At 43.1% G+C, this 18,803-nt stretch overlaps 1 long non-coding RNA gene across 1 annotated transcript; it reads right to left on the bottom strand.

Moving 5' to 3' along the window:
- Positions 1–588: 588 nt before the first annotated feature.
- On the bottom strand, positions 589–17,891 carry LOC118020893. The gene is made up of 3 exons (XR_004682048.1): positions 16,974–17,891; positions 11,773–11,914; positions 589–2,152 (listed from the first exon to the last, which is right to left on the bottom strand). It is a non-coding gene; the product is annotated as an uncharacterized LOC118020893 (long non-coding RNA).
- Positions 17,892–18,803: the final 912 nt, after the last annotated feature.

Genomic DNA, 18,803 nt, shown 5'->3' with positions numbered 1-18,803 from the left:
AAATATCCTATAGAAGCAAATCCCTAACAAATATAATTATTTGACCATGATGATGCACAGAGAGTTCCTGCCGTCTTCTTGGTGACATAGTGTGTCCACAGAGCTCCAGCTACACTGGGTGAGTGATACCTGAGGAGGAAGCCTGGAGAGAATTTAAGTGTAGAAGTTATTAAATCTACTTGCTCAGGTGCAAGATCCTCTGTTCTCTGCTTGGCACTGATAGGAACGGGCCAGCTTCATGTCTGGAAGAATAGTTGGGTCACCCCCTCTGTAGCCTGGAGGCTTTGGGCAGTGAGCCCAAGAATGGAAAGTGTTGTCTGTCCTTCACTAGGACCCTCCATGTGCTCTTCCAGGGAGGGTTTACTCTTCTGGGATTCTTCACGCACGGGGTTCTTAACCATGGGTTCAACCCCTTCGTTCAACTGGGTCCTGATTATTCAGTGTTTTCTTTGTTTTTGTTTTTAAGATTTTATTTATTTATTTGAGAGAGAAAGAGAAAGAGTGAGCATGAGCAAGGGAGAGTGGTAGAGGGAGAAGGAGAAGCAGACTCCTCACTTGAGCAGGAAGCCTGATACAGGACTCGATCCCAGGACCCAGGGATCATGACCTGAGCCAAAGGCAAACGCTTAGCCGACTGAGCCACCCAGGTGCCATATTCAGTGTTTTCCTGTGTCCACAGTGAGGATGAAAAATGGGGACAAGAAGAAAGTAGGAGAGAGGGATGGTTTGGTAGCTGGTGGTAGAGAGAGAAATACAGACAGACAGGCAGAAACAGAAGAGACAACACAGAGTACCCAGAACGTGTTTAATTAATACTGACATTTATCCAGCTGTAGTTGAAACCCCGGGCGGAAATAATTGCTGTTCATTGTATTGTTTTAGATGAAAATGGTAGAAATAAATGGAACTGTCAAAGTCGTAAACCTTACCATCTTCATTAAAAATAAAGAGTTAAGAATGAAAAGCCGTAGGCAAGGAGGCGGGAGGGCTCCAAGATTTCTTTCCCCCCCCTCAAAGGCAATGTTCCCGACGAAGCGTGGCATCCAGATATCCCGTTTTCTGCCCTGCTACCAAGAGTGACTTCATTTTCTCCTCCCTTGGGAAGGGTGGCTCAGAGCCCCCACAGTCCCCCTCAAGGCCAGGCCTCTCCCAGCCTGTACTTCATAGACCAGCTTCCTCCCCACTCGCCTTCAAGACATCCCACTCACCAGACCTTCCTTCAAGTCTGGGGAAAATGCCTTCCCCAGAAGCTGACCGTGCACTAGCCAGTCTAAACCTCTTAACAACCCTCTGAGGTAGAGGTCTTATCCCCATTTCACGGAGGTGGAAACTAAGCCTCAGAGAGGTTGAGTAACTGACCCCTGGTCACACAGCTCCTGCATGAATGGAGTGACAGCTAAGATTCAGGTGAGTCAGCAGGTGATTTGTTCTAGTCCTCGCGTTTTTCCTCGGAAGTCTCAGGGATCGTCTGGCTCACTGTGCATCTGGCGCAGAAGAGGAAACTGAGGCCCAGAGATGTGAAATGGCTCGCCCAAGGTCACTACAATCATGCTGGTTAGCCTCAGGCTCTCTCTACCCCACCATATCGCATAGCTCATTATATTCAAATACTTCAGCTAATATATTTAGATGCCAAAAACCCGCCACTAAAATCACTCACTGCCAGCATTTTCTAAGAGAGAGCAGCTTAGTTCCAACCTCTTTCTCCATTTTTTTTTAAACCAGAGGCCTAATAAACAGCACAGCTGTGCTTTTGTCTCATCTCCTTTCATTCCCTCTCCTTGCCCTTGGGGGGGGGGGTGCCAGAGTGTGAAAACGTGGCTCTAAAATGGACCAACAGTAGGAGGCAAGGGCTGGAACGGACAGGAAGAGGATCAGCCCTCTCTTGCTCTCTCTCTCTTCCTTTCCACCCCAATGTCTTTCCCGGGTCCCTGGGAGTCCAACCTCAGTCTGTTGGGTTTGGGAAGTGATTGAATCCAAAGGCTGGTCTGTGAGGCAAAGAGGAGGCAGACCCACCAGGGAACTGAGAAGTGCCGTAAGACACATTCCGCCCCCCACGGTGCAGAGAGCAGATCGCTTAGGCCATCGTCGTCTGCTGCTTCTCCTTGCATAGGACAAGGTCATTCGCCTACTTCTATCAGATCTGTAGACCCTATCAAGAAAAGAGACCAGATAGTTAATATTTGGTGAAACATGGAGGTTTAACTGTTGATCGAGACACACAGGGTAGCAGAAAGAGCATGGACCTGGGAACTAGGTTTTGTTCAAAGTTGAGACTAAACTACTAACTAACCACTCAGCTAGGGGTCTTGGGGGAGTTATTTAAGCACTCTGAACCTCAGCTTTCTCATCTGTAAAATGGGACACTAGCACATAGTGGGCTCTCAATATATATTTGATGAATTGAAATTAGAGTATTCCAACTCATTTGGGTTGCTGGTTTAAAATAAGCAGAGTATCCCAATTCCTGTTTATCTGAAATCCAATTGTCCAGTTTGGAGTTTCAAAGGCAACAGAGGTCTTAATGGCTGAATGGCATTAATCCTAAAATGTGTTAGGAAAACTGCAGGCTCCATAGTGATGGTATCTGGGAGGCAATGAGCAATGCACATAGGGAGACCTCTCTGTTAGACTGGCTTCAATTTGTAGGACCACTCAGTTATGAGTTATGGTACGTGTGAATGTGCATGCACACGCACACACACACACACGTGCACTCACACACAGGACCATGGAATTCATGCTAAAAGAAGGGGTGCAAATCATTGCATTCAACCAACATGAGCTCCTACCAAATGCGACCATAACTGTAAGTTCACTCCTTAATATCCCAATAGGCTAGAGTGGCCACAAGCCTTTAAATAATGTATTTCTTTTCCAAACACTAGCAGATATTTTACTGAAATCTAGAAGCATTCTGTCAAGAAGAAAAAGGAACTAGGTATGCCGAAGATTAGCGGTATTTCACAGCTATTCTATCGCATCGCAACCTCCACAAAACCAAGCCTGTCCTTGCCTTGCCCCCGATGGCCGTGCCAGCAGAGGGAGTGAATTGGGGCAGATTTCGGTTTTAAATGCCTCCTAATGTCATTTGGACAAATTAGCTTACATGGCTGGACATTGTGTTCCAGGCACAGAGAATGTTCTTTTCCTGTCAGAATCTCTGACAGACAACCCAACGGCACAGTGAAATATCAGTAACCTCTTAACATTTTTCTTGATTTCTTTAAGAGTGAACATTAGACATATTAAGAACAACAACCCAATCATTAAGCCCTGTGCGGTTCTCCTAGGAGCCAGCTCTATCACTGTAATCAGATTATGGACAACTCATTCTCATCCCGGCCATTTATCTTCTTTGTTTATGCACGCACCAAGTGGCATTTGTCTTAGCATCAAAAAATAGTAATCAAAATTGAGAACAACAAAAGACCTTTCATTATTTACGGTGTTAACTAACCTCTATTTGCTTTCATTAGTTTCCAAACAACAAGTACACTGGTTCTGATTAAACCTGGCATGTGTTAATTATATCCGCAGTCTGGGGTTGTTTGGTCTATAATAAAGGATTACTTAAGGGTGAAGCCTGAGCGAAATTTGAGGTCCCCAGGCCTCAGAAGTCACCCACCTCCCTGTGCTTCCTCAGGGAAGGTTTCCAGCCTCAGAACGGCAGAAACGGATGTGAGCTTGTCATAGAAAGTTACATTTGGGGGGGTTTTGTTTTGGTTTTAAGCCTTCAGCTTTATCACCCATTTTATGGGCCGGAGTTAAATGGCAGTACAATGCAGTTTGCTCTCTTACTGCTCAGCACTAACAGCCATCATGAGCCATAATTAGAAGTAAAACCACCACATAAATAACGTGGCAGAAAAATTGCCCCTATGATGAGCCAGACTTTGGCTACGGGAAACTTCAGCGGTCCCCAGGATCCATCATACTTAAGGGGCACTGCGTGTTTTTGTCCATATTTGTCCTACTAAAGCCAAAATGGGAGCTGTTTAGACTTTCAAATAAGCTTTTAAAACTATACAATGCCGGTTGAAACAGACGGTCTGCTACTAAGTGTGATGTAGAAACCCTTCGCCTGGCCGTCAGAGCAGCAGTGTGGGCTGGAAGGGAGAGGATGGAGCCCAGAGGCAGAGGAAGGGAAACGGAACTGCCCAGGAAGAGGATGCTTGGACCTCCCCCAACAGGGCACTCTAGAAATATTTCCCTCAAGAACCTAAAAGTTCTGGGGCGCCTGGGTGGCTCAGTTGGTTAAGCGACTGCCTTCGGCTCAGGTCATGATCCTGGAGTCCCGGGATCGAGTCCCTCATCGGGCTCCCTGCTCGGCAGGGGGTCTGCTTCTCCCTCTGACCCTCCCCCTCTCATGCTCTCTCTCTCTATCTCATTGTCTCTCTCAAATAAATAAATAAAAAAAAAAAGAACCTAAAAGTTCCTGCACACCACGAAGCATGGAAGGTCACACACACAAGTGAAGTTGGGTTGCCTTCAAATGTTACTTTCATGACTTCCACTCCGTGATGAAGAGGGAGCTGGGAGACAAACATTTTTGAGCATCTCAGCATTTTACATCGATTTTCTCTAAATCTCATAGCAGCCTTAGAAGTCAGAGAAAATAAAATACATTGAGTCCTGTGCCCGAAAGCGGCCCTGAAGAGATAGGACCGACAGTTGGCTCTCTGCATGTGGCCTCCCCATTTGCGAAGAGGCAGCAGATAGGAAGTAACATGAGGGTGCCCTACAATGATCAGAACGATTTCCTCTTCCTGATTAGTCTCCCTCACACAGGGGATTAGGAGACAAACCAAAGAGAGTAAACCCCTTCAGAAGAAACATGCATTGTAGTGGACAATGTTTTTCCAAAGCCTGCCTCATTTAAAAAATTGATTTTAGGGGGTGCCTGGGGGGCTCAGTCGTTAAGCATCTGCCTTCGGCTCACATCATGATCCCAGGGTCCTGGGATCAAGCCCCGCATCGGGCTCCCTGCTCAGCGGGAAGCCTGCTTCTCCCTCTCCCACTCACCCTGCTTGTGTTCCCTCTCTCGTTCTGTCAAATAAATAAATAAAATCTTTTAAAAAAATTGACTTTAGTACATTCACTTGCTTTTAAAAATAAGTCACATCTATTTTTCTATAGATCAACCAGAATCTTAAGGTTAAGGTTTAATCTTCACATGGAATGAAAGAGAACATTCCTCTGAATACCCTAAAAGCCCACATGTGCTCTCTAAAGAGGATGGTTTGCTTTCTCCATTTCTTCCTTCCTTTGCAAAACAAACAAATAAATAAAAATAAAAACAAAACAAAATTGATCAAAAACTTGGTGTTGAGAGTTAAAACAAACAATTATGTCTGGTATTAAGCAGTGCATTTAACTGCTTTCAACTCCTGCAGGTAACAGAGCTCCGTTTCACATGTAGATTTTTGTCTGCATTTATATCTCTGCAAACCACATACGGCGTGACACCGCCGTTTTTTTAATTAAGATATGAAGTGCTCATTTTTTTGTGGACCTGCTATAGTCTAACAAATTTACTACACGTCTCAGAAAACACATAGCTTTGCCAAAGTTGGTGAGTAGCCCAGCATGGTTTATCTCCAGCCCACAGCTCTTTCCCTGAATTCAATACTGCAGGCACAATTTAATGCAAACCCAATTTATGACTTAATGCTCTAGGGACCGTAGTGGGAGATTGTTACATTATTCTTTTCTAATCCTATTTGTGTTTTAATTTGCTAAGTCTGTAATGAGGTGCATGCCTTGAATAGATTCAAGATCTTTCACATTGCTTTTGACTTTGTTTAATATAATAGATTTTACAGTTCGCATTAAATACCCAGGTGCTACGGTCAGTGTTATCTCTTTATTTTCTCAACTAGAGTGAATAAAATCACACCGTGAAAGTAATTGTATACATGTTTCCTTGTTTATTGTAATGGTTTATTTCCTATTATAACTCTTGATTCAAATTACATCTAGATCTCCAAAAGTCAATTCCCCATGGGCTCCTACTTCCCCTTTCCATACGACCGTTACTCTCTGAAGAGCATGAAGGTTTGGCTGACATTTGATTCGTTGAGTAATAACAAAATACGTTTTCTCGTCTAAGTTATGATACTGCGATGAAACAGAAGGAAGAAAGCGAGGAAGGAAGGCGGGGAGGCAGGGAGAGAGGGAAGGAGGCAGGGAGAGAGGGAAGGAGAAGGGAGGCAAGGTGCTGTGTCACCACAGGCCCGCTATTTTATGCGCGGTGTTCAGCTGAACCGCACCGTCGCTAATCAGAGCTCTGCTACATCACCCAACTCCATGGTGTGTCATTTGCCGTCCATAACTGGGTTATAGCCAATTATAGCTAAAGTCTCTGTTCTGTATGCACAATCAAAGGGTGTCTGGAATGCATTTTGCTATTTTCTGAATCCTATTATTGCAGACATGTTTATTACATTCAGAAGATGGCTTTCTGAAATTACACTGGAATCGTTCCACCCACCTGCCATTTACAAACAAAAGGACCTAAACATTTCTTAACAAGGAGAAAGTTCATTTAGCTCTTTCCTGGTAACTTTTCCTGTGTTATTTTCTCCCATAACCATTTTTGCAGAATTTGTTGCTCAAGCCTCAATGTAATTGTAAAAATATCTAAGCTCGCTAGTTGATGTTTTTTAAATTACTCATAACACGGCAGGTCAAAAAGGAGCTGCAAATTGGCTGGTGGTGCCTGGGTTAGATGTTTGCTACGGTTTTTGCCATGAAACTCCCCTCAGACTATGTAGGAAGGGATTGTAAAATGGACCCTAAATTTTAAGTATTCGATAGCCCTGAAACAACTCCTTGAGGCTGCCTGTCAAAGAAAAAAAAAATCAAGTTCTGTCTCTAAATTTCATTGGGGGCCATTTTAAGAGCAAAGCGAATGGTGTTAGAAAGACACATGATATCTATTTGAAAACATAGCACCTCATCATTAATTATTAAGGGAAAAACGCAAGTGTTTCTAAACCAAATGCTTTACTTTTCCCTTCTACTGAAGTTTATACTCTTAAATTCCGCCCCCTGTCCCCCCCCCCCCCCCCCCCCCACACACATAGCCAAGCTTACTTTATTACTGGTATTTGCCTTGCAGAGCCAGGGGATATTACTACCTTTTTATTTGCTATTTTTACAGGACCCAACAAAAGTGCTTTTAAAATATATAACCACTTAATTCAAGTCAAGCTTCTTCAATACTCCTTTCATTCAAGCCCTTTCTAATTTGTTTTCCTCCAGCCAGGAGCCTGGAGAAGACACTGTGATTTATGTTTTCATTTATTTATTTTATTTGGGCTTTTCATTTAAGAAAAGAAATTCTGCACAGCCCCCACCATCCTCAATTCCGTATCATCTCATCCCACTCTGCCCCTTTGTATTTGGACCATTAAGAATTTCTCAAGGCCAGACTTTGGAGTCTTAAACAGATTTCTCTGGAGCTTTGACCATGACCTGGAGAAGGTTAGGCTTGGGATGCTTCCGGGTGCACCAAGGGTCAGGCGTTCTTTTACACCACTCGGGATAAATTCAGGGAGGAATTCTGTCTTTCCCCAGGGATGAAAGATGCTTTGCTATGGAGCTCACATTTCCACAAAGACTTGTGTGCCTTGGCAGCAAGAAAGATATCATTGTTCAAATCAACCTGTTGTTTTTGTATGGGAGCTGGGCATGGGGTGGATGCAATTGCTACATGACATTTAAGAGCTTGGGCTCAGCAGTCCAGCAGCCGTGGGTTTGAGTCTTGGATCCACTTCCTACCCAATGGCCTTGAGTGAGTTACTCCTCCTCTCTACACTGACTCATTGATCCAGCCAGTCAGTCGGCAAATACTTCGTAGGTACCCACCAGAGGCCAGGCACTGAGTTAGGCACAGTGGGTAACAGGTAATGACACAGCTGTGGTTCTTGCCCATACTTCTGGAAAAAGTATTATGTAGGTGAAATGAAATGGGTTTCCTCCAGTGTAAAATAGGAGGTAATATATACCTGCTTCAAGGGGGCGCTATGAGAAAACGTGTGATAATGTCCAATAGGGCTTTGCGTTGCTCTCCACATAACGTAAAAGCTTGGTTCAAAAAAGAAATCAGAAAGTGATTATTGTCACTATTGCTAAGAATCATCCCAGGAGTCCCCCAAAAATTAATATTAGAGAACCACATTACACTTTTTTTTTAAGGAGGCTCCATTCCCAGTGTGGAGCCCAATGTGGGGCTTGAACTCATGACCCTGAGATCAAGACCTGAGCTGAGATCAAGAAGGGGACGCTTAACAGACTAAGCCACCCAGGTGCCCTCATATTTCACCAAAGACACAAGCTTTACTCTGTAGTTCCAGTTCTTCTTTAGCAGAAAAAACTAAACATTAACGTTATCTGTAGAACATTAAAATAAATTTGAAGATAAATTAACTAAAATTAATAGACTCTCTCAAGTAAACATCACCAGCAATTGAATCTTTATCAAACACCCACTTCTCTAGGGCAGAGAGGATCTGACAACTCAGTTCCACCCACTTCAAAAGGGCACTTATCCTCCTCATTGAGTCTCGGACATTCCCAGCAGAAGAATGCTCCTCCAAAGTGTTCTTACTAGTTTAAAAGGTGATAAAATTTACTTTCATTTAAAGATAGCCAGGAAGCATTTTTAGACAAATATTTATACACTGGGAATCATATTTGCTCATTATAATGTCAGGAATGCACTTGGACAGAGACAAACTTTGGCTCCGCCCACCATAAGAGATCATGGTTCATTCCAGAAAGTGCTATGTCTTGGTGAAGGAGTGTGGGTAATGGAGTTCTCCAACACAATTCCTGAAAATATATCAAGCATTAATGCACATGATCTTTGCTTGCTTGTACAAATATTCCACATATTTGGGGAAAATCATCTGTTATTTGAGCTGCAGCAGAATTCATCTTAGGGGAGAAAACCGTCATCCTTTTAGCAAATACTTATATGGACCATTTGATCACTTTCCAATTGGGTCCAAGACAGTGGTGAATTGCTCTGCCTAGTAACACTGGAGGGATTTTGAGGTTCTGGGAGCAGCCTGAGAATCAGAGAGAGGGAAAGAGTATTTTGAGGGAGAACGGCAGAGCGGCTGCTGGGAGATGTTTAGGAGGAAAGCTGGCAAAAGCATCTCCCTTGATGTGGGTATGAAAAGGAACTATTACCAACAATGACGTCCAATATCAATTCTTAATTAGCAGTTAGTTATCTGCCAAGCTGGACTGCTAGGTAACATCGGCTATGCGCAAGCACGTGTACACGCACGTGCGCGCGCACACACGCATGCACGTGGAATTGTCAGCACAGGTCCATACACAGAGCATTCTATGAGTAGTAATTGTAGGCCTCCAGGAAACTGGGTATGTCTAGGTGGTCACAGGCCAGAGAAGAGAGGGAGAGCAGCCTTGAGATCCAAGACATGTCCCGAGGTCAGCAAGAACAAGGTACTGGAGGAAAAGACCCCCAAGAACACAAGGCCCTAAAAAGTCACAGAAATCATGGACAAGGCACATGGACAAGAGGATTTGAGGCCGTTCTACTCCACCTGGGCTATATGTCTACATGTAAGCTATAACAAGCCTTTAATTCCTCTTTCACTGGAAATTCTTTTTTTTTTAATGTTTTTTTATTGTTATGTTAATCCCCATACATTACATCATTAGTTTTAGATGTAGTGTTCCATGATTCATTGTTTGTGCATAACACCCAGTGCTCCATGCAGAACGTGCCCTCCTCAATACCCATCACCAGGCTACCCCATGCTTCCACCCCCCTCCCCTCTAGAACCCTCAGTTTGTTTTTCAGAGTCCATCGTCTCTCATGGTTTGTCTACCCCTCCGATTTCCCCCGCTTCATTCTTCCCCTCCTGCTACCTTCTTCTTCTTCTTTTTTTTTTTCCTTAACATTATTGCATTATTTGTTTCAGAGGTACAGATCTGAGATTCAACAGTCTTGCACAATTCACAGTGCTTACCAGAGCACATACCCTCCCCAGTGTCTATCACCCAGTCACCCCATCCCTCCCACCCCACCCCCCACTCCAGCAACCCTCAGTTTGTTTCCTGAGATTAAGAATTCCTCATATCAGTGAGGTCACATGATACATGTCTTTCTCTGTTTGACTTATTTCACTTAGCATAATACCCTCCAGTTCCATCCACGTTGTTGCAAATGGCAAGATCTCATTCCTTTTGATGGCTGCATAATATTCCATTGTATATATATACCACATCTTCTTTATCCATTCATCTGTCGATGGACATCTGGGCTCTTTCCACAGTTTGGCTATTGTGGACATTGCTGCTATAAACATCGGGGTGCACGTACCCTTTCAGATCCCTACTTTTGTATCTTTGTGGTAAATACCCGGTAGTGCAATTGCTGGATCATATGGTAGCTCTATTTTCAACTTTTTGAGGAACCTCCATACTGTTTTCCAGAGTGGCTGCACCAGCTTGCATTCCCACCAACAGTGTAGGAGGGTTCCCCTTTCTCCACATCCCTGTCAACATCTGTCATTTCCTGACTTGTTAATTTTAGCCATTCTGACTGGTGTGAGGTGGTATCTCACTGAGGTTTTGATTTGGATTTCCCTGATGCCAAGCGATATTGAGCTCTTTTTCATGTGTCTGTTGGCCATTTGGATGTCTTCTTTGGAAAAATGTCTGTTCATGTCTTCTGCCCTTTCACTGGAAATTCTTTAAGTCAATGTGACCTGAAAATTTAAACAGCTATCGTAGATGAGCCTCATTTTAGGTTTTGGAGTAACTGACAGTTGAAAAGACCACATGGAGCTCCTTTTTCAGAGTTTCAGAGATTCCAGCAATGGTCCTTTTGCATTCTAATAGCACTATCCCTTTAAGTAGGAGAGCCCTGTCATCAGTGAATGGTTGCCGATCTAATGACTAATTGACGGCAAAGAGTCTCTAATGATCTAATAGCTCATTAGGGTTGACTGAGCCAGCAGGGGTCTTCGAAAATGTTTTTTATTCCACTCTGAGGTTTTGTGAGTTTTCCTGTACATACATCAGACAGCTGCCCAGGTTATTAAACCTACAAATGTGAAACCACAGCAAGAGCAGGATGGACCTAGACAAATATAATTTGGGAGTATAAGGACAAATATGGATCCCACATGACAGAGATATATAACACTGCCCAAACCATATGATGGGAAGCTAGAGAGAGACATGCTGGGAATGAAATGGGTTCCCAACAGGTGATATCTGATGCCAAGAATTTAGTTGTCACCAGGATAGTATAGAACAGCTTCATTGTAGGTATATTCACCATTCATTCATCATTTAATAAATTAACGTTTATTAAATGCCTATTACTCATCTGGTAGTCTATATAAATGCTCTATACACATTTTATCAATTTATACAGTTGCTATGGCCCTTTCACAAATGAGAAAATTAAGCCTCTAGCAAGCTAGGAAACGAGATGGAGTTATACAACGTGATGTATATATATATATATATATATATATATATATATATATATATATATACATACATACATGCACACACCAGGTAAGGAATAGAGCTCCTTCCAAAATTCTCATATTTTTGTTTCTTACCACATCATCCCTTGGCAGGGTTCAAACAACTCAAGCATGTTATTTCTTGGAAAATATATCTCTAAAGATATAAGGAAGGTGATTACTGTTGGTATCCATTTAATAAGAAATAGCCAATTCTGGGAGCATGAATAATTAAAATCTTCAGGTGAACCTCAAGCAATAGTGACGAAGAATTCTCATTCAACTCTTCTTTCCAGCACGGAGTTCTCCGCTCCTGGGCCATCACCGGGACGCTCTACGGATGGATGAGTTCCTTTCCTGGCAACAGCCCCCATCCACTGATGAAGCTGGGGCTGCCGAGAAACAGGAAGAGAGATGAGAAGCCAATGCCCCGAAAGATTGACCTTGTGGCTCAGAAGTGTCTCCAGTTAAATTTGAGAAGACACCGATTGTCATATTTTTGCCTAGCTTAACAAACCCAATTTGTATTTAACGGAACTAAAATTTTAACTGAAAACAATCATCAGGAAAGCGACCAGGGTCAAGAGCGCAGGCAAAGGACAGAGCTTGAAAGAGAGCTATGTCCATACATTTGGCCAAGATATTTATTCCCCAGCTCCATCGGCCAAGGCTAAGGGCCACTCCCAGGGACATTAATTCCCTGGCCCTTCTTCCGGCCCCCGTGGGCCAAATGGAGCCCCCCCCAGTGGAGATGCTTGCTGAAGAATGCTCAAGACAAAGGCCACGGGATATGAGCAGGGCTTTGAAAGCATCTGCTACATCTGCTTTTTTTCTAGAAAAATGACCAGAACAGCCCCCAAGCCCACATCTGTTCATGACTATAAAGAACAGGAACATATTTTTACCTTAGTAGTGTGTAGTTGATACACCCTCCCCAGGACCATGAGAGTATATATTACTAGCATAAACATCCTGAAATATGTCAAGATATGGAGAGGCAGCTGTTCATCCCTCTTCTAAAGAATTCCGGCAATGTTGGTTGACCTCTATTATAGAACTGGCATATATTAGCTGAAATAATACTTTAACAGTTTTTTAGTACCCAACTATATGTTCTGTTATAAGGAATAGCAAATGTTTAATCATAAATATTTTAATGGCTTCAGGGATTCACGGTATTCAATGACCGTGTTAAATGATAATAATCACATCTGGTTTATTACTATAGTAATTCAGTAGCTTCTCTTGAGCAGCTATTTTTTATTATATGTGCTGTGGTACTGTCATGGTCATTTATAGCAGTAATATTTTAAAGTGGCTCATTTGTTTGTTTAAGGACAGTTTCACAATCTATTTCTGTATTAATATACATTTTGCACTATTATTGCCAAGCTGCCACTGGAAAATTGATCCTAGCCCGTTACGACTGGAGAGGCCAGAGCGAGACCTGAGAAGAGAGAGACGGGGGCGGGGGGGGAGGGAACTGGGCCATCCCGGTGCCCCCTGCGGTGGTGTCCACGACTCCGGAGGCTTATTCATAAATGAAGGGGTGCACCCAGAAAGAGTTAAGAACTAATAAATGTAAAAGGAGGACCCTCGACTTGGGGAGGCATTTCGAGCCAAATATCATCCCGGAGGCAAAGGCATTTGGGAAGAACCGCAAGATGCATGGTCTGCAAGGCCCGAGGCGGTCACCAGGCCTTGGCAGTCATCTCCGTTTCGATCACAAAATAATAGTGAGGAGGCGAGGAGTGAAACAATATGAACTCACAAGAGAGATGCAAGGGCAGATCAAGGTTACCCACTGGGTGGCTTCGATACTGACATAAATTTCAAATCTGCTCGAAGTGGGCCTTAGGAGTGAATTGCAGAGGCATGGCGAGCCGTGCCCCCACCTTCCTTCAAGGGGCACCTTCCTTCGTGGGGTTCCGAGCAGCAGGTGCGATGCCGGCCCCGTGTGGGGCGCCTGCGCCTTTTACCCCGGACCACGTCACCAGGGGTTGCTTGTGATGGGGTAAATATTAGCCTGAAATCATACATTGCTGTTCAGTAGGGAGGGGAAAGGGAAGGGGTTCTTAATAACCCAGGAGAGTTAATTTTCTGTGACATTCTGCTGAACCAGGTTGAGGAAATTCAGAGGAGCCTGGAGAAAACTGCCAGGCTACTGCTCTGCTTCCTCTTGGCTGGATCCTGATTGGTTGGGTGACAGAGGGCAAATGGCTTTTACGGCTATGAATGATGTATGACCGTAAAATGGTCTGTAACCAGAAGTGCCAACTGACATGCCTGCTGATTTAACGGACACCCAGGGTTATGTTTGCACAGAGACGCTTAAATAAACACGTGCTAGGTTTGAGGCCGTTTACTAAGCAATCACTTCGCTCGCTCTTCTTTTCCATTTTGTTTTACTTCATCATGAAAGCGGGGAGAGAAAACCGTGGTTCCCTTTTTTATAGTAATGAAGCTTTACTCATCGCCGTGGCAGTTCCTCTTTCTTCCTCTCTTGCTGACTTCTGGCCCCTTTTCCCTCTTTCTACCTGCAGGGGGAGCTGCCACTGACTTGCGGAAGCCCGGGCAGGGTTGGCAAGTGCAGCCACTTCAATGGGCTGCCCTTTGGGAATGGAGGCGATGTCGTCTGGTTGCTTTTGCATTTGGTCAATTAGGAGAAGAAAGTCCTGAGGTCGCTGTTTGATTGGGGGAATGGGGAGATTTCTGTTCGGCCACCAATCGGCAAAGACACCAAACACAGGAAAGATGCTCTTCCCGTGATGGTCCTTAAATTGAAAAATACCCCATGAGCTTACATGTATAAATTCTCTCAAATAAACTGATCAGAAATCTGTAAGATATCACAGAGTAATTCTTCCCTATATGTGTGGAAAATATCCCAGAAGAGCCATTTGACTTTATACTCCAAGCTGAGTTGGGAATGGCAAATCAATCTCCGATTTGTCCTCCCTGGATCTCAACTGGGCTTTATAATCTCTTTCACAGGATTCTTCAAGAGTGCATTTCATAATGTCTAAGTATATTTTTACCCATCTTTGGATTATCCATGTCTAACGTTATCAGCATTTAATTTAAAAATGTAGCTGATCTCTATTCTCCAGCTTGATAGTTCTTTCCAATCCTTCCATGTGACTGGTTCTTCCCATCTGGTCCTGCAGGCACTGGGGTTTACTGGCCATGGAGTATTTTTTTTTTATGTAGTATTTTTTAAACTTTCTAAACCCATGTTCCCCTGAACACTTTTTTTTTGTCATGAAAGATCGTTTTCTTTTCTTATTGAGATATAACTGTTATATAACACTGTGTAAGATTAACGTATACAGCATGTTGATTTGATACATTTATATACTGCAATATGATTACCATTGTGGCTTTACCTAACAACCCTGTCAGGTCACATAATTATTACTTCTTTTTTGTGGTGAGAACAATTGCGATCTAGTCTCTTAGCAACTTTGAAGTCTATAATACAGTATTGCTAACTAGAATCACTCGGCTGCGAGTTCAATCTCCAGGACTTACTTACCTATCTACCAATTGCAAGTCTCTGAGCACTTTCGGTAAGATGTAATTCTCTTGCCCTTCTTTCATAATAATTTCCATTCAGTCGAAATTAAACCAGGGCAATGGGACAAAATATTACTCTGTGAAGGGCACACTTCTGAGGTAGTGCTACTCCATCTCTAGGGTTGACAGTCACTGCGCCAAAGAAAATTGCTCTCGTCCGATACGGTGCATTTCTGGCCTGGTGGGACGCCAGGACTCCTTAGTCACTGTAGTGTTCTCATGGTAATTGAGATGACAGAGTCCTTGGTGGACTGCGAGCAATATGGACAAATATATTTGAAACTGGGTGTCAGTAAACTGGCTGTCTCAGTAAAACAAAGATACCGCAGAGTACATGCCATGATGGAGGAAGTAACACTAGAATCCTGAGCGCATCACACAGTGGACCAGATAGAAGAATAGGCTTAGTTACCTGGTAAGAAAGTTTTGGTCTCCATGAGCTATGTGGAATTGTAAGTTGATTGTACCTGGAGACACTGTCTCATGTTAGTAAGTCTTGGAGAGACTGGTATATTAAATCATATGGCAACATATTTACTTACAATGAGAAATGGACTATTGTGTGGGTATAATGCTATGTGGACATGACCGGTCTCGTCAAGTCATCAGCACATTGTACCCCACTTTTCTTCCTTCTGTATATTTCTGTGGTTACACAAAAGTACCATTGAATTCATCAGCTCACGAATGGATAAATAAAATGTAGCATAGCCACACAATGGAATATTATTTGTCAATAAAAAGAATGAAGTAACAATTCATGCTATCACATGGATGAACCTTTAAAATACTACGCTCAGTGAAAGAAGCCAGTCACAAAAGAATACATAATGTATGCTTCCCATTTATATGAAGTGTCCAGAACAGACAAATCCAAAGAGATGGAAGGTGTATTCGTGGTTGCCTCAGGATGGAGAAGGGGACTGGAATTTGGGGAGCAAGAGGTAATTGCTAAAGGGCATGGGGTTTCTTTGGGGGCTGGTGAAAGTATTCTAAAATTGATTGTGATGATGGCTACACAGATCTGTAAAAATACAAAGAACCACCGAATTGTATACTTTAAACGGGTGAATGGTATGGAATTGAATTAAATGTGCATGAAGCTACTACCAAAATAAAAGGATCACTGCCATCATTTTGGATCATGATGCTTTCAGGTTGGTATCTTCACATCTTTATACTGACTTAAAAGGAGCATTCATGAATTTTTATACATGAGTATCTCATTCAAGGACATGTCCTTCCCACAGAACATGGCATAAGTGTAAGAAGCAAATAGAACCACCCGAGCATATTTAAAGCCTCTACCTATATTGCAACAATTAACATTTTATTGATCAAGCAAGTTGCATGAGCAAGCCCTGAAATTAATGGCAAGGGAATGTATATTCCACCTACTTTACAAGGAAGCATTTCCAATGTCACGTTGCAAAGAGCGTGGATGTATAATCCTATTGTTACAGGGAGGGGGTGGGGACTAATAATAAAATCTGCTACAGGTGATCACTTTCCTTGGGGTGGTAGTGGGGAGTGTGACCCCCACACAATGGAATGCTGGCACATTTGTTTCTCCTGACCCTGACACACTGGGAAATCAGGTCCACCTCTTCCACTGATCATAGTGTTCCTTGTTTCCATCATCTACCTTGACAAAAACGTTGAGATTTCTAAACTGTTGCCAAACAAATTGAACGGTGATTTTTGTTTTACAACGTGCAGAGTTGATTTCATTTACATGGATCCTTCTATTTTATCATATTTTCAACATTTATCATTTTCCCCTAGGAAGTTGGGGTATGTATTAGTAAGAGTTAGGTTCAGCTAAAAGTAACAAAGACCCAAAATAACACTGTCTGAAGCAAAATAAAAATGTACCTGTCCGTCAGAGAAAATCAGGCTGGTGTAGGAGTTCTGTTTCACCAAGACTTCAGGTGTCCGTGCTCCTTCCAGGGAGTAGCTCCTGCTGCCATGATCTAAGGTGGTAGCCACCATATCCACATTCCACAAAGCAGGATGGAGAAAGAGATCAGGAAGAAGGAGGCAAACGGCATGTGCCAATCATGAGGGAATTCTCCAGAAGCTGTCATACAACACTCCTAAATATTTCATTTGCCAAAACTTTGCCTCATGGCCACACCTAGCTGCAGGGATAGCTGGGGATTATAATCTATATACCAGGCAGTCAGGTGCTCAGATAAAAATGGGGAGTTCTAAGAGAGAGAATGGATATTGAGTGGACAGGTAGCAACCTCTGCTACAGAGGACAATTGTCCCCTGATCCTGCAGCCTCAGGGCTATACAGGTGGTTTAGTATTCACCATTTCTCATGAGAACTATTATTATAGTTTTTTAGACGGTAGAGTTCTAGTAAAATACCATTGTCTAGCATTCATATCTGCAGACTCTGGAGTCATGCTGATAGGGTTCAAATCCAAGTGGCCCCTTCTTAGTCACTGTGTGAACCTTGGGGTAGTTTCTTCTCTGTATGTCAGCTTCTTCATCAGTAAAATGGTAACAGCAGTACCTACTTCATAGGGTACTTTTGAGGACTGAGTTAAAACACAAACTGCTCTTATTATTAACTGGTCTCCCTGTCTCCAGTCTCAACCTCTTTCCTTCTACAATGGAAATCTGATGCTCCCACTCCATTAAACCCCTGTAAAGTTTTCTGGGTGTGTCTATATAAAGCCCCAGATCCTTGGCATGGCCTGGAAATTCCTTTTTAATCTGGACTCTTGGCCTTACTTGGCTTGCCTTCTGCCTCCCTCACATGTAACCTGCGTTTGACCCTATCACACGCTTTAGTCTTGAGACAAAGAATGTCACATGCCTCCCATTCCTCTCTCTGGGTTTCCTCCATCTCAAAGTCTCCCTTGCTCTCCCCCCTTTCCTCCAGACACAGATAGCTGCTTCCTCTCCTGGCTCCAACGTATTTCCTATATGTGATATGAAGTGATATGAGTGATATGACTGTTTATGGAAATATATGTCTCCCTACACTAGAACTTGGCCTCCTTGTGCATAGGAACCTAGGGGACACATTCCGAGGCCCTAGGAAGATGCAGGAGGCACTCAATATTCGCTGAATAAGTGAATGAACGCATCCAATACTACATAAATATTTGGCAGCAGGCGAGAGAATGAAGATGCATTCATTGCAAAGAACAGGGAGCTTAAAGTACACATTTCCCAAGTTATACACTCTATAAAGCAAACAAACATGTGAAAGCCATAAATTCCAATACCAGCAATCACTTTCCAAATAGGAAGAGTACCTTAGAGTCATGTTTTCTTAATAACATATTGTGACACAAACTCAGGAATTTCAAGTTTTGAGACCATGACAAGCTGTTTCTGATTGGCCGCAGAAGGTGTGCACTTCGGGGCTGGTCACTGTAACAGATCCCCCTTATTGAGCCCTACTTGGCACCCATACATATTCAGTGGTGCCTTACTTAACTCGTAACAACTAAGAAGTAAATACTATTATTAGCCCAGCTTTATCAATGAGTAACTTGTTACGTGGAGAAGGTAAGTGGTTGAACTGGGTTGGAAACTCAAGGGAACATCAAATTACAACACAAAATACGAGTGAGACCATGTCACTACATGGGAAAAGAAACTATTCACATGGAGTAGTAACAGAAACGCTTGCAATCAACCTCCCAACCAACAGGGAGGACCATGCTGTCAGCCCCCCATTGC

Source organism: Mirounga leonina, unplaced genomic scaffold (assembly GCF_011800145.1).
Source record: "Mirounga leonina isolate KUSES-001 unplaced genomic scaffold, KU_Mleo_1.0 Mir_174, whole genome shotgun sequence".
NCBI lineage: Eukaryota > Metazoa > Chordata > Mammalia > Carnivora > Phocidae > Mirounga > Mirounga leonina.
The sequence above is the reverse complement of the archived record's forward strand: the minus strand, read 5'-3'. Positions and strand labels throughout refer to the sequence as shown.